Consider the following 14,130-nt stretch of genomic DNA (forward strand, 5'->3'; position numbering starts at 1 on the left):
TGTTGCTGCAAATGGCATTATTTCATTCTTTTTCATGGATGAGTAATATTCCATCGTATATGAGTAATATTCCATTATATATATATATATATATATATACACACACACATACCACATGTTTATCCATTCATCTGTCGATGGACACTTAGGTTGCTTCCATGCCTTGGCTATTGTAAATAGTGCAGCTATGAACATTGGGGTGCGTGTATCTTTTTGAATTATGGTTTTCTCCAGATATGCCCAGGAGTGGGTTTGCTGGATCATATGGTAACTCTATTTTTAGTTTTTTAAGGAACCTCCTTACTGTTTTTCATAGTGGCTGCACCTATTTACATTCAGGGTGGGGATTCTTAAAATTTCTATTATGTCCTTTTACATTTGGGGGGGCAAAGTAGGTTATGTAGCCACACCTAAACTTTAGTGGGAGTGAAGAATTGCAATCCTACTGTGCATCTGATAGGTGGAGAGCAGGAAATACTTGATGAACATCATGAAGGACTAAATCAGAACAACTACTCTAATAAGCATTTTTACTAACTTTCTGAAGAACTCAGTTCGGTAGTCCATTCTACCCACCAGAGATAGCATTTTAAGCAGGGTTTTCCCCCATGTTTGTGTAGGGGGCTAAGGGCGGGGGAACCACATCAGACACCTGAGGGTCTTAATACTGTTGTGCCTTTGCAAACGCTGATCCTACCTGGAACAGTCCTCATGGGTCCAGAGTCAAGTCAAATGCAACTTGCTTTGCTGGTTCTGTAGATCGATCTCTCCCAGGTGCAGGCACTGTTCACTGCTGGGATACGGCAGTGAACAAGCAGATCAAATTGCTGCCCTCATGGACCTCACTTTCCTGATTTCCTCTACAGAATGAGGTCCTTCCCTCCTAAGTGGCTCACTTTTATTAAGCTGACTGCAGGACAGCCACTTGCTGAGATGTCTGATAAAAGAAATTTTCACATATTGAGATACAGGGAAGTCATTCTGGCTTACGCATGAGTTAACTTGAATTTTATGCTAACTAAAATAGCCTGTGGCCTATCATATGTGCATTGTACATCTGCTTTAATTATTTAAGAAAAGGGCACATTGATCAGAAGTCAAGAATGTCCATGTTAAAAATAAAGATTAAATGCCCCTCTTCCTGGGACACCAATGCTGGTACCCCTTTGATGATAAGACTCCATTCGCAGGTGCCAAGGCCATGCTGACTTGCTGTGTATGTGCCGGTCTGTTCTTTTTTTTGTAACACTGAAGAAATGTAACCCTGAATTGTTTAATGTTCCTTCTTCTGCCAAGACATAAAACTGTGCTGAAAACCCTGCTTCTCTGGAGACGCTTCTCAGCATAATGTGGGAAGACAGCTTCCGGGCTAGCCCTTAGTTTGGCTCAAGGAAAACTGTCTTCTAGTCCTATTATAGATAGTTTATTTATCGTTTTCATTGACACGTCCCTCTCCCTCTCTTCCGTGGAGCAGAGTTACTCATCTTTAGCACTAGCCTCTTTCCATGCACAGAGCTTGAAGACAAGGTTGTTAAAAAGTCAGCCTCTGAAACCAAACTTCCTAAGTCAACTCATAAGTTTGGTGTAAGAGCAACTCCCCTGGGAGGAGCCTGCTGATCGCTAGCCTCTGAATCAAGGGCTGATGACCAGGATATATTATAAAATAGATACATGATTGATAGAAACGGGGCTGGAGAGTGAGCGCTGAGAACCACACACACGTGAGAAAGCCATTGCATCTGACAGGCTCAGAGATGCAGACCGTAGGGTGGAACAGGTTTGTCATCCGTGAAATGGGAGTGACACCTACCTGTTGGGCTGTGGGAACTAAATGAGAGAATCATTGTAAAGGACGGCGCCTGGTACTGGTGAAACCCTGGGCTAAATCCACTTCACCTGTCTTCACTATTCAAGGTCCCCCAAGCTGCATGTAGCCTAAACAATGTTCACCCGAGTTGTTTTCCAGGAACTTGGAGTCAGCTGCGTCTACTTCACGTTGAGCCGGCTAAGACTGGATAGGACCACCGACCCTCCAACTGGGCTTGCGCGCGTGTCTGCACTGTGACCTTTTGAACGTGCAGCCGCCTGTATACTCCTTACGCATGCGCAGAACGATAATTACCTTACCTTTTACCGGTCACGTTTCCCCATGCTCCCCATGCCTGCGACTGCCCTCCTGCTTTATTCTTTCTCCCATAAATACCCCAGCCCCTCGCCTTCAGGGAGGCAGATCTGGGATTTGTTCTTCCATCTCCTCGTTTGGCTGCTTAGGGAATAAATCCTCTCCCTGCTGCAGACTTCGACATCTCAGCGTTTTGGCTGCTGAGCGTTGGGCAAGATGAACCTAGTTCAGTAACAGTGGTAAGAACTCAATATATTATATTATTATTGAAAATTTTTTTCAGTAGTTATAAATAATGATTATTATTGGTTTTGGCAACCACCTTCTACCCTATGTGTTGACAGCTCACTTGGCTGGAAGGTACTTAGGCTACTTGGAACTGGGTTTCTATGCTGTTCTGGTCACCAAACTGGGAGAGAGTGAATCTGAGGATGTTGGCATTTGGGGAAAAGAAAAAAAGGCACTCTGGTGACATTGTCAGGGTCCTGATGTCCAGATTTGTCTGAAGTTGGAGACATCTTCGACATCCAAATTCCAGGAAGCTTTTTTTGGACAAACTACTTTGAGCTGGGTTTTAATCCACATAGCAGAGTCACTGCCAACAGCATGCTGTCCGGGGCTCAGTGTGCCCAAAGCAAAGAGCCTGCCTAGCTGTCCATATCCAGGTATTTTCTTTATCCCTCAAAGCCTCCTTGGGGACACAGCAACTGAACTCCTCTTTTATGGGGCTTTCCTGTTGCTGCCCGAGCCCTCGATTTGCACCTGGAAAGACTCTCCCTGTGCCGCCTGTTCGTGCATCTCAGACGGTCCATCATGAAGCAGAGGTGCTATGTGAGTGGTGGCCTTGATCCTAGGATGCTCCCCCTCTGGATCAGAGGTTACCCCCCTGTGTTTCAGCCTGCCTGCCGTGGGCGCATGGTGACGACTCCTCCCCAAGCAGGGGGCTGTGTTGTACACCAGACATTTATCATAAAATTTCCCTTTTTAGAACACCACCTTATTATATCCGGAGGTCTCCAAATGATTAACAGAATATTTATTCTTCTAACTGTAACTTCTTTAATGAGAGAGTGGTGGGGCATTTTTTGGAATAAAACACATAGGCATGGAGTTTTCTCTGAGCTGAGTTCACAAAGGCTGTCGGATTTGAAGATTTATGCTTGCTAGATAAATACTCCTTAAAGTGAGTATAGACTTCTGATCATTCTTTTACCAAGGAGAAAATTGGACCCAGAGATCTGAAGGGCCCTGTTTAAGTTCACAAGAGTTTACTTACATTAAGTGTTTCCCTGGACACTGTCATGGGAGCTGTAACTTCCTTCTGCCCTGCATCTCTGTCTTTGAAGGAACCGCCTCTCTTTACTCAGTGCCCCTGAGGTGACCCCAGGAGGGGGAGGTACTACAGTCAGGGTACACCACCTACCAGTAAGGGTGATTATAAAGGGGGACCACGAGGCAGGACCTACTGATTTCACAAGACCGCGCCATACCACTAAACTGAAGTTGGTTTAGCCTTAGATCAATTAGGTTTTTATGTTCGTTTCTAGTACCTGCACTATATTCATGCTTCCAATTTAAATTTTAGTGACTATTTCTAGGATTATTTATGATGATTTAGGAAACAGGATCTGTTTACTTTAGGGGTTTGATTCTCTCAAACTGAAAATGCTGTGTTCAGAATTCTGAGAGATGGGGCCAGGGGTTGTTTACAATAGGGAGTGTAGAATTTGGAGGGGGGAGGGATGCTGCAACTTTCTATATCTTAATTGTGGTGGTGGTTACCATGGTATGCCTTTGTCAAAACTCACAGAACTAAATACTGAAAATGGTGAATTTTACGGTCTGTCAATTATACCTTGAAGAGGATCAAAATATGCCACTTTGGCATAAGGATGATTTTTAGCTAAAGACTTTGAGAATCAAAGACTTTGAGAATCAACAGATGCAGGAAGAGTTCTTGCCCTTCCCTTATCTGCCTAGAAGCAGGGCATAAATTTCCCTTTGTGAAGGTGTCTTCCTCCCCTCCACCAGAAAGAGAAGAGGGGCTCTTATCACTGTAGATGAGAAGTTGGCACTGCGATGAGTCTGCATAAACATACCTTACTGAAAATAACCTTTATCTTCCATTATTTCCCCCATATAGTTGCTAGTTACTTGTCCATGATGTATCACCCCTTGAAGCCCAAACCCTCTTTCCCTTCTTGAAAGGGTGTATAAGTTCTGAGTCTAATCACTTACTTGAATTTCACTGCTTTTCTGTGCATGTGAATATTAAATTGTTTGCCTTTTCTCCTGTTAATCTGCCTTTTGTTGGTTTAATTCACAAGTCCCTGCTTACTGAACCTAAAAGGGTAGAAGAAAAGTTTTTCCTTCCCGATGAGCTCAATAAAAAAAATTAAAGATAAATCCCCCCATCCCTGAGAAATTTTGTGTAATACTAATAATTGGGGGTAAAGGAAAAAAGATCACAAATCAGCATGCTCAGTTTGATCCCACAATGGACATCTGTGATTTGGATTTTCCCAAAACCCCCTTTCCCTCTGGGAGTCTGCCTCTCCCTGAGTCTGTCAGAGATGATGCCTCTCTCTCTCTGATCAAAGGGACCCTGACTGAGCTGATAATAGTAACCCCATCCCGCTGGTAACATACCTGGAGAAGGCATGTGACTCAAGCAGGGCCAAGGAGAGTTCATGCCTACATTTATAAATAGACAGTGGAAGAAAGAGGTCTTTTTTTCTGTTCTCGGTACCATTCCCTACCATTTTATTTTATTTTATTTTATTTTATTTTTTAATGGTTTATTTATTTATTTAGGCCACGCCAGCAGGCATGCAGGATCTTAGTTCCCCAGCGAGGGATTGAACCCGTGCCCCCTGCAGTGGAAGCACAGAGTCCTGACCACTGGACCACCAGGGGGAGTCCCCACCATTTGATTTTAAAACAGAAGCACAAAACCGGTTTCTGCTACCATTCCTCTCTTATGCTGAGGGGAGCCATCCCGAACTAAGCTAAGAATTACTGTGCCAGCGGTAGGCTTTGCCCACCCTCAACCTTTGCCCACCTCTGCCAAACTCTGGTCTTACACTCCCAACAAGAATCTGTGAGAGTTCTAGTGGCTCCACCTCCTCACCAACACTTGGTATCATCAGAACCAAAATTTGTGCCAATTCCACCAGCATAAAATAGAATCTTCGGTTTTTAAATTTGTGTTTTTCTGGTTACCTTGAGGCTGAACATCTTTTCATACATTTATCAGCCATGTAGGTTTCCTCATCTGTGACTCTTTACTCATGTCTTTTGCTTATTTTTCTGTGGATTATTTGTCTTTTTCCCATTAATTTCTGAGATTTTTTTTTTCAATATATTCTGTGTACTGATTCTTTGTAAGCTAAATATATGGATCTGATCTTATCCCATTTTGGGCTTGTTTTGTTTTATTTTTTTAAGAAAACATACATTAAATATTTTTAAAAATATCCTTTTGTTGAACAGAAGTTTTTAAAATTTTAATGAAATCAAATGTATCACTCTTTTCCTTTATGGTGTATGATTTTAATATCTCAAGTAAGAAATTCTCTATTTTGTTCAACAATTTAAAAATTTTAGGGGGAGTGGGATAAATTGGAAGATTGGGATTGACATATACACACTACTACATATAAAATAAATAATTTATTTACAATAGCCAAGACATGGAAGCAACCTAAATGTCCATCAACAGATGAATGGATAAAGATGTGAGACATACACACACACACACACACACACACACACACACACACACACACACACACAATGGAATATTACTCAGCCATAGAAAAAAGTGAAATAATGCCATGTACAGCAGCATGGAGGGACCTAGAGATTATCATAGTAAGTGAAGTAAGTCAGAGAAAGACAGATATCATATGATATCACTTACATGTGGAATCTAAAAAAATGATACAAATGAACTTATGTACAGAACAGAAACAGACTCAAGACATAGAAAACAAACTACTTATGGTACCAAAGAGGAATGGTTGGGGGGAGGGATAAATTAGGAGTTTGGAATTAATATATACACACTACTATATATAAAATAGATAAACAACAAGGACCTATTGTATAGCACAGAGAGCTCTACTTAATACTCTGTAATGACCTATATGGGAAAAGAATCTAAAGAAGAGTGGATATATGTATATGTATAACTGATTCAGTTTGCTGAATAGCAGAAACTAACACAACATTGTAAATCAACTATACCTAATAAAATTTTTTTTTTAATTTAAATTTTGCTTTTTTACATTTAGGTTTAGTTCACTTGGAATTCACTTTTTGTATATGGTATGACGTAGGGACTTGTTTTGGTTTGCTTTTTTAAATTTCCACATGGATAAACCAACTGTCTTAAAAATATTTATTTAAAAAGTCCATACCCAAAAAAAAAAAAAAAGCAAATAAGGACTTCCCTGGTGGTCCAGTGGTTAAGGCTCCATGCTTCCACTGCAAGGGGCACGGGTTGGATCCCTTGTTGGGGAACTAAGATCCCACATGCCTTGTAGTGCGGCCAAAAAAAAAGTCCATATCCTGTTGAAGGAGCCTTCGTGATATTTATCTGTACTGTCACCTCTATCGTAATTAAGGTCCCTAATATGTAGGTTCTTTATATGTAATATTTTATATATATATATATATATGTAAAGATAGTTGCATTAATATATATTCTTAGTTGAATCCTAATCTATATAGAATTTGGCATCAGGGAATGGGGTGTGGCAGGCAGCAGACCTGATTGTGGAATTGGGTGAGCTGGGGGGTAGGCCGGAAAGTACTGGGGGCCCCAGTGTTCTGGGCTGGGAAGGTGGCCTTCCTTGGCACATGGGAGCAGGACTGTTGGTTAAACTGAGGCCTGTTGTATATGGGGACTGGAGCATTTGTGACATTAGTAGGAAAATCTCAAGCTGTTGCATACATCTTTAGCCTTCAGAAAAGAGCTACAGTAAAGACACACATTTAGCTGAAGGAGGATCATCTGAAAGAAAAGAGGGAAGAAGTCACAGAGCTTTCCTCACAGATGTCCTTTCTGCCTGCAGAAGGAAATCCAAAATTGTTGCATATCTGGTTGTCTGAAGCCTGCCAGAATTTGAAAAGCCAAATTATCTGTCAGACTAAAGGGAGGACCCTGGAGGAGTTATCGGAAGATAAAGCTGGATCCCAGGAGCCAGCCATCTTCCCATCCCCACAGCTCCCCTCCCACAGAGAATGACTGCGCTCACTGTGAAAACTCAATTCCAGTGCAGCCTGGGAGCATGGACCACATTTTTGACATCTTCCCACCGAAGATTATCATATTAGTTTCCTATTGCTGCTGTAAAAAATTGTCACAAATTTAGTGGCTTAAAACCACACAAAAAGGGGCTTCCCTGGTGGCTCAGTGGTTAAGAATCCGCCTGCCAATGCAGGGGACATGGGTTCAAGCCCTGGTCCGGGAAGATCCCACATGCCGCGGAGCAACTATGCCCATGAGCCACAGCTACTGAGCCTGTGCTCTAGAGCCCACGAGCCACAACTACTGAGCCCGTGCGCCTAGAGCCCGTGCTCTGCAATGAGAAGCCCGCACGCTGCAACGAAGAGTAGCCCCCGCTCGCCACAACTAGAGAAAGCCTGCGCGCAGCAACGAAGACCCAACGCAGCCAAAAATAACTAAAAATAAAATAAATTAATTAAATTTATTAAAACACACACACACACAAATTAATTATCTTTTATTCTGGAGGTCAGAAGTCCAAAATGGGTCTTGCTGGGCTCTAATCAAGAGGTTGGCAGGGCTGCATTCCATTGTGGAGGCTCTAGGGGAGAATGTTTCCTTACCTTTTCCAGCGTCTAGAGGATGCCCGTATTCCTTGGCTAATGGCCCCTCTTCCATCTTCAAAGCCAGCAATGGCAGGTCAAATATTTCTCACAATGTGTCCCCCTGACACTGTCTCTTCTGGCTTCTAATTTTAAGAACCTTTATGATTACATTGGGCCCACCTGAACAACCCAGGATAATCCCCCCATTTTAAAGTCACCTGATTAGCCACTTTAATTCCCTCTTGTCATGTCACCTAACATCTCACAGTTTCTGTGGATAGGATGTGGACATCTTTGGGAAGTTGGTATTCTGCCTACCACAGTTATTCTGTTGAATTTTTTTATTGCTTCATGACACTCCTGTAAGGAGTGCATGCATCATTTATTTAAAATTTCCCTTTCAATAAACCTTTTTTCTTTTTTTTTGGTTGGAATCATTTTTTCATATTTAAACAGAAAAAGTGAGCACTGACTTTTTTTCCTCTTTTAGACACACACACGTCTGTCAGCCAAAACATGCAGAGGAAATGAGCTCCTGCTCTGTCCTCCACAGTCCCCATCTGTGATTGAAGCTGTTGCCGACCCTCCCTCCGTCCTTTCCAACATGCACAGAAATTCACAGCACAGCTGTAATGCATTTTATCTCGTGTGCACGTCCCTCCCCAACATCCCCATTCTTAAAAACCAAACAGCCGTTAATGGTCAGGGGCACATCCTTCCCGATGGCATCAGTTCCTGCCCCACGATGGGATAGTGAGGAGATCTTCTGGCAGGAGTAATTTAGTGAAAGGGGTGGGATGGCCAGAGCTGGAGTAACCGTCTGCATTGCTGCACTCTGGTATCAGAGTGAAGACAGAAGAAATAAGTCAGCACAGCATGGAGGGCACAGTTGCAAGTGAGGAGTCTCGCCACGAGACAATGTGGGGAGAATTCTCCCCACCAGGTTTAGATAGATCAATGTGCCAAAGTTTAAAAAAAAAAGAAAAAAAAATTTTAAAATTTCCAATAATCAGCAGTTCAAACACTACTGAATTTTCAAACTTCTCCCACCAAGACAGGTCAAACATAGCAGTAACAATCTAGGTCTTTCCAGGAAGTGAAGGTAGAGCCCCGGGCATTCCTCCCGACAGCCTTGAATTAGGCCCTAGAAGTATCTGCTGTTGCTGCAGCTGCAACTTCTCAAAGACGACCAGAGCACCAGGATCATGAGGGAAGTGGTTCCAATCCACAAAGCTGTCCTGGAAAACCTGTACATCTTTTGAGCCACGAAGAGGGAGAGATCAAAAGTGGCTCCAGCCACGGACCGGACCCTCTCTGGGAACGTCTCCATCAGACCCCACAGTCTCTCCGACAGAGTCTCATCTAACTCCTTGTCGTCTTCCTCCTCCAGCTCCTCCTCGGGCTTCTCGGCATCGCCTTTCGGAAGCAATTCTTCCGGGGACAGGGCACCCCAGGACCGGCGGCGGCGGCCTCAATAAACTTTTTAGGTTTCTTTTCCTTTAATAAATGATACTACAACAAATACCTTTATAAATATAGTTTTATATTTTGGACTTCTCTTTGGGATTGTTTGAATAAATTATGAGACTGTTATGACTTTTAACACCCATACCTATATTATTTGCTGAAATAACTGTTAATTTCATATTCCTATATAATATGAGAATATCACTTCAGTAAACCTTTATTGACACTGGCTTTCAGCATTTAACATAGTTTTCATTTTTATTTATTATTTCTTTTTTTTTTTTTAAAGGAGTTCTCTAATATCTTTCTTTCTTTCTTTCTTTCTTTTATTTATGGCTGTGTTGGGTCTTCGTTTCTGTGCGAGGGCTTTCTCTAGTTGCGGCAAGCGGGGGCCACTCTTCATCGCGGTGCGCGGGCCCCTCACCATTGCGGCCTCTCTTGTTGCGGAGCACAGGCTCCAGACGCGCAGGCTCAGCAATTGTGGCTCACGGGCCTAGTCGCTCCGCGGCATGTGGGATCTTCCCAGACAAGGGCTCGAACCCGTGTCCCCTGCATTGGCAGGCAGATTCTCAACCACTGCGCCACCAGGGAAGCCCCTATTTATTATTTCTTAATATATTAAAACAATATGTTATTGGCGGAACAATTTTCCATATTGTAAGTTTTAGGATGGGAAGGATTTGGGGCTTTCTTAAGCACTGCTGCATCTGTAGCACCTAGCATGGTGCCTAGCACTGCAGTAAGTCCTCAGTAAATAATTGTGGAGTGAATGAGTAGCAGCACACGGTGGAGTGGTTAAGAGCTTTCAGGTCATACAAATCTGGTTCATGTTTCCAAGTGCTTTATACATAGTGATTTATTTAATCTTCACAACAATCCTATAAGGTAGGTACAATACTATTATTGGCATAGTCCCCATTTTTCTAATAGGGAAACTAAGGCACAGAAACGTTAAGTTATTCTCCCAAGGCCACACAGCAGGTAAATAACAGATCAGGATTTAAGCCCAGGTTCTAAACTCTAGTTTCAGTAGCAATGTTCTTAACACTGCACAGCTGCTTGGATATACTAGTGTCTACCACGTAGGATTGTTTTGACGATTAAGTAATACAAATAAAGTGCTTCTTTGCCGAAACAGTGCTTGACATATAATCAAGCACAATAAGTTTTTGCTCTTTTGTTATTCATATTACTGTTATTATTATTATAATTATATTTTGTAGATAGTCTATATCATTTGTCCATTTATACTATATTAGTTTCTATTATATTATATTAGTATATACATATTCCAATATATTATTTCCATTATATATTATGTCCATTATATTAGTTTCAAAAAGCCTTTATTTTTTATGTGGGTTTATATAATAAAAAGTTATTTCTATTTAAGATTTCCATATATACATGTGTGTGTATATATATATATATATATATGTATGTATGTATAGTTTTGTTCTCACTAAAAGATGGGATGCTGTGAACCTCAACTTTTGTCTCTGCTCTATGTAGACTGTAATAACATAATATTTGAACAGTCTGCCCCTTGTGATTGACACAATCCAAAACAGACCTGAACAGGCAAAGGCCACAGTTTACAGCCAGATCTTCTTCATTGCATAACAATGTGAATGCACTTAATGCCACTGAATTATACACCTAAATATGGTTAAAATAGTAAATTTCATGTTTATTTTACCACAATAAAACAAGAGCATACCTTTCCAAGCTTAAGTGGACCATAAAAGAGCAGGATTATAGATTCATAAGCATCTCTAGCAGAAACAAATTTTCTAAAAAGTTTTTGTAGTGAAAAGATTCCCTGTGTATCCAGCAGTGGTGTTGTTAAAGTAGAATCTTCTCTTGAAAATGGTTTATTTTTTCCTAATTTCTCCATGCATTAAGAAATCAATACCTCCCCAACCCCCTAAAAAAGACAAATGTAAAGTGGGTACATGGGCCATTTTCTGAAATTTATGATTAAATGTTTAAGTAGTCAGACCATTAAAATAATTACAAGAGTTTGTACAATTGCTCTCATGACTCAGCACTTACGGATTTCTCATGCATTGCCTACAGCTCAGTCACTATGTTAGACGGACAACATACTGTAACAGAAATAATTGTCTCATGTGTCAGTCAATGAATCATTCAATTAAGTAAACAGTTACATAACCAATCCCAGTAGCGGTCACTGCCATTCACTGAAAAATCATATAATATTGATTTAGAAGAAAACTTTAAGATCATAAACTAAGATCATTCATTCGGAATACAAATTATTTTTTAACACTTCCTCTGTACCTCATCGCTTTTGATCATCTATTTAAAACCTGTGGACCAGTATTTTATGTTATACAGACTACTTTAAGGACAACAGATGGCTGTTAAAAGCATATTAAGATTTTTAAGAGTCTATTTGAGCAAAAATCCAGTGAATCAGGCAGCACCAAACCGGAAGTGTTAGGAGCGCTCCATGGACAGGAGCTGGGGGGCAAGACTTTTACAGAGAGGATGGGAAGCAAAGCAAGGAAATTACTGGTTGGCTACAGCTTTCGGTTGCCTTATTTGGGCAAGCTTTGTTGGCTGTTTGTGATTGGCTATCCTTAGGTTTCGATTTCTTAACCTTGAGGTATTTCAAGCTTAAGTTTTGGTTTGCTTACTGGACTTCTGAGGCATTAAAGCCACCTTGAGCTACTGGCCTCCCTATTTTATTAATTTAACATGGATGATGATAATCTTTTAAAATACCAGTTGTCAGAAATTGTTTCTGTAACTAGCAACAATAAAGTAATTGATATTGGATGGGAAAAGTAAATCATGGGATAAATGATCAGAATTCTCCAAACTATCCAGGGGTACTTTTTAAAAAAAAAAAACATAAAAATGCTGTATATTAAAACATAGTGATTAAATACTATTCCCAGTAAAAGGAACCAGGGGTCGCTGGCCGATTTCAGGTTTGGGGTAGGGAAAGCACAAGGTGGGCCTGAATCATCTTCATCTTACTGTTTCAGAAAGTAAGAAAGTGTTAAAAAAAAAATGCTTGGGTGTTACTGAACCAGACTTGGGCGGGCTTGCCCACTGCCCCGCGAAGCCAATTTATTGACACTGGGTTGTGGTGAAGGAAAGTACAGCATTTGTTTGCAGGGCACCAAGCAAGGAGTACGAGCAGCTCATGCTCAGTGGACCTGAACTCCCTGATGGTTTTCAGGGAAAGGTTTTTAAAGGCAACATTTAGGGTGAGGGCTGCAAGGGGCGTACCTTTCTTCTGATTGGTTGGTGGTGAGGTAACTGGGTGATGTGTCAGGAATCTCAGTCATCAGCCTTCTGCTTCCAACCAGTCTGGGGTCTATGTGCTTGAGTTCAGCTTGTAGTCATCAACCTCCACCTGGGTGGGGGGGGGGTCTTAGTTCCTTAAACACACCTTAAAGATGTGTGTTTGATTGTTGTGTATGCCCCTTGAGAAGGAACTAGGACTCTGTTTTATTGCTCAACTGTTGTCATTACTTTTCTTGTTTAACTGCTTTTCCTTTGTTTCTGCATTCCCTCACTTCCCTAATTAGTAACAGGTTGAGTCTGATCTTTGGAACTGAGGAAGGCCTAGGAGACTAAAGCTTTTTTCCACAAACAAGAAATGAGGAGGGGCTTTTGTACCTGGGAGGGCTCCACAGTTTTGGATAGAGAGGTTAATCATAAACTCGGCAGGGGAACTTGGTTTTAGGGGGGACAAATCAAAAAGCATAGGCATCTCCTAAAAGAGGCTTCTACTGGCCAAGTTGGGATAGTTTGAACATCTAAAAAATAAGGATGGCCACGGATTAAAGCAAATTGAATTGAAACAGAATCTAGGAGTCTAGGATCCTCCAACAAAAAGTGGTAGTGGGAGAGGCTTTTATTTACAGATGAATCCCAGCTCCGAAATAAAAGGAGTGATTGATTTAAAAATCATCATTACTTCAACAATTTAATGACTGATTCAAACAGGTATGAACAATGGATGCTAAAACCACAGGTGAAAACTGCTGGGAAACAAGATTTACACTATATCCAAGTATCACCACCCCCAGATTGTTTATTAATTAATTGCAAAGAGGAAATGGAGCCCTCTGACACCCACCTTAGCCAGATGGTCAAACATGACATCCTGATGTTTAGACCAACTACATTACACACCTGCTGATACAATGCACTGAGAAGGACACAAGGATGCTCAGACCTAAGTGAGTAATATGAATTTTACTCTAGTACATTTGAAACAACAGGCCTGGACTCCTTACATGTATCTTAAAAGGGGTGGGGGAGGCAGTAAACTGAGATCAAAGGAGACTAAAGCTACATAACAATTAAGTGCAATACACACACACACACACACACAAATGCAATACACAATTCTAGATTGGCTCCTGGATTGAAAAAAAAAAAAAAAGAAAGGACTTCCCTGGTGGTCCAGTGGTTAAGACTCTGGGGTTCCACTGCAGGGGTGCGTGGGTGTGATCCCTGATCTGGAACTAAAATCCTGCATACTGGAGGTGTGGCAAAAAAAAAAAGAAAGAAAGAAAGAAAAAGAAAACAAGAAAAACACCTATGAACAGCATTTTGGGACAGCTGGGGAAATTTGATTATTGGCTGTGAAGGGTACCAGAATATGCCACCCCAAAAGATACCTATTTTGGCATATGGATTATTTTAAGCTAATGAAG

At 41.3% G+C, this 14,130-nt stretch overlaps 1 long non-coding RNA gene and 1 pseudogene across 2 annotated transcripts in view; one reads left to right on the top strand and one right to left on the bottom strand.

Moving 5' to 3' along the window:
- LOC309640268 overlaps positions 1-14,130 on the top strand; it is an 85,653-nt gene that overhangs the window by 56,562 nt on the left and 14,961 nt on the right. The gene's annotated exons all lie outside the window — the stretch shown is intronic.
- LOC309640310 (mitochondrial import receptor subunit TOM22 homolog pseudogene) lies at positions 1,540-12,750 on the bottom strand (annotated as a pseudogene). Its single transcript has 3 exons — positions 12,692-12,750; positions 11,148-11,202; positions 1,540-9,457 (listed from the first exon to the last, which is right to left on the bottom strand). The product of its transcript is annotated as a mitochondrial import receptor subunit TOM22 homolog pseudogene (transcript).

This window comes from Balaenoptera physalus, assembly GCF_965194825.1.
Source record: "Balaenoptera physalus genome assembly, chromosome: 12".
NCBI lineage: Eukaryota > Metazoa > Chordata > Mammalia > Artiodactyla > Balaenopteridae > Balaenoptera > Balaenoptera physalus.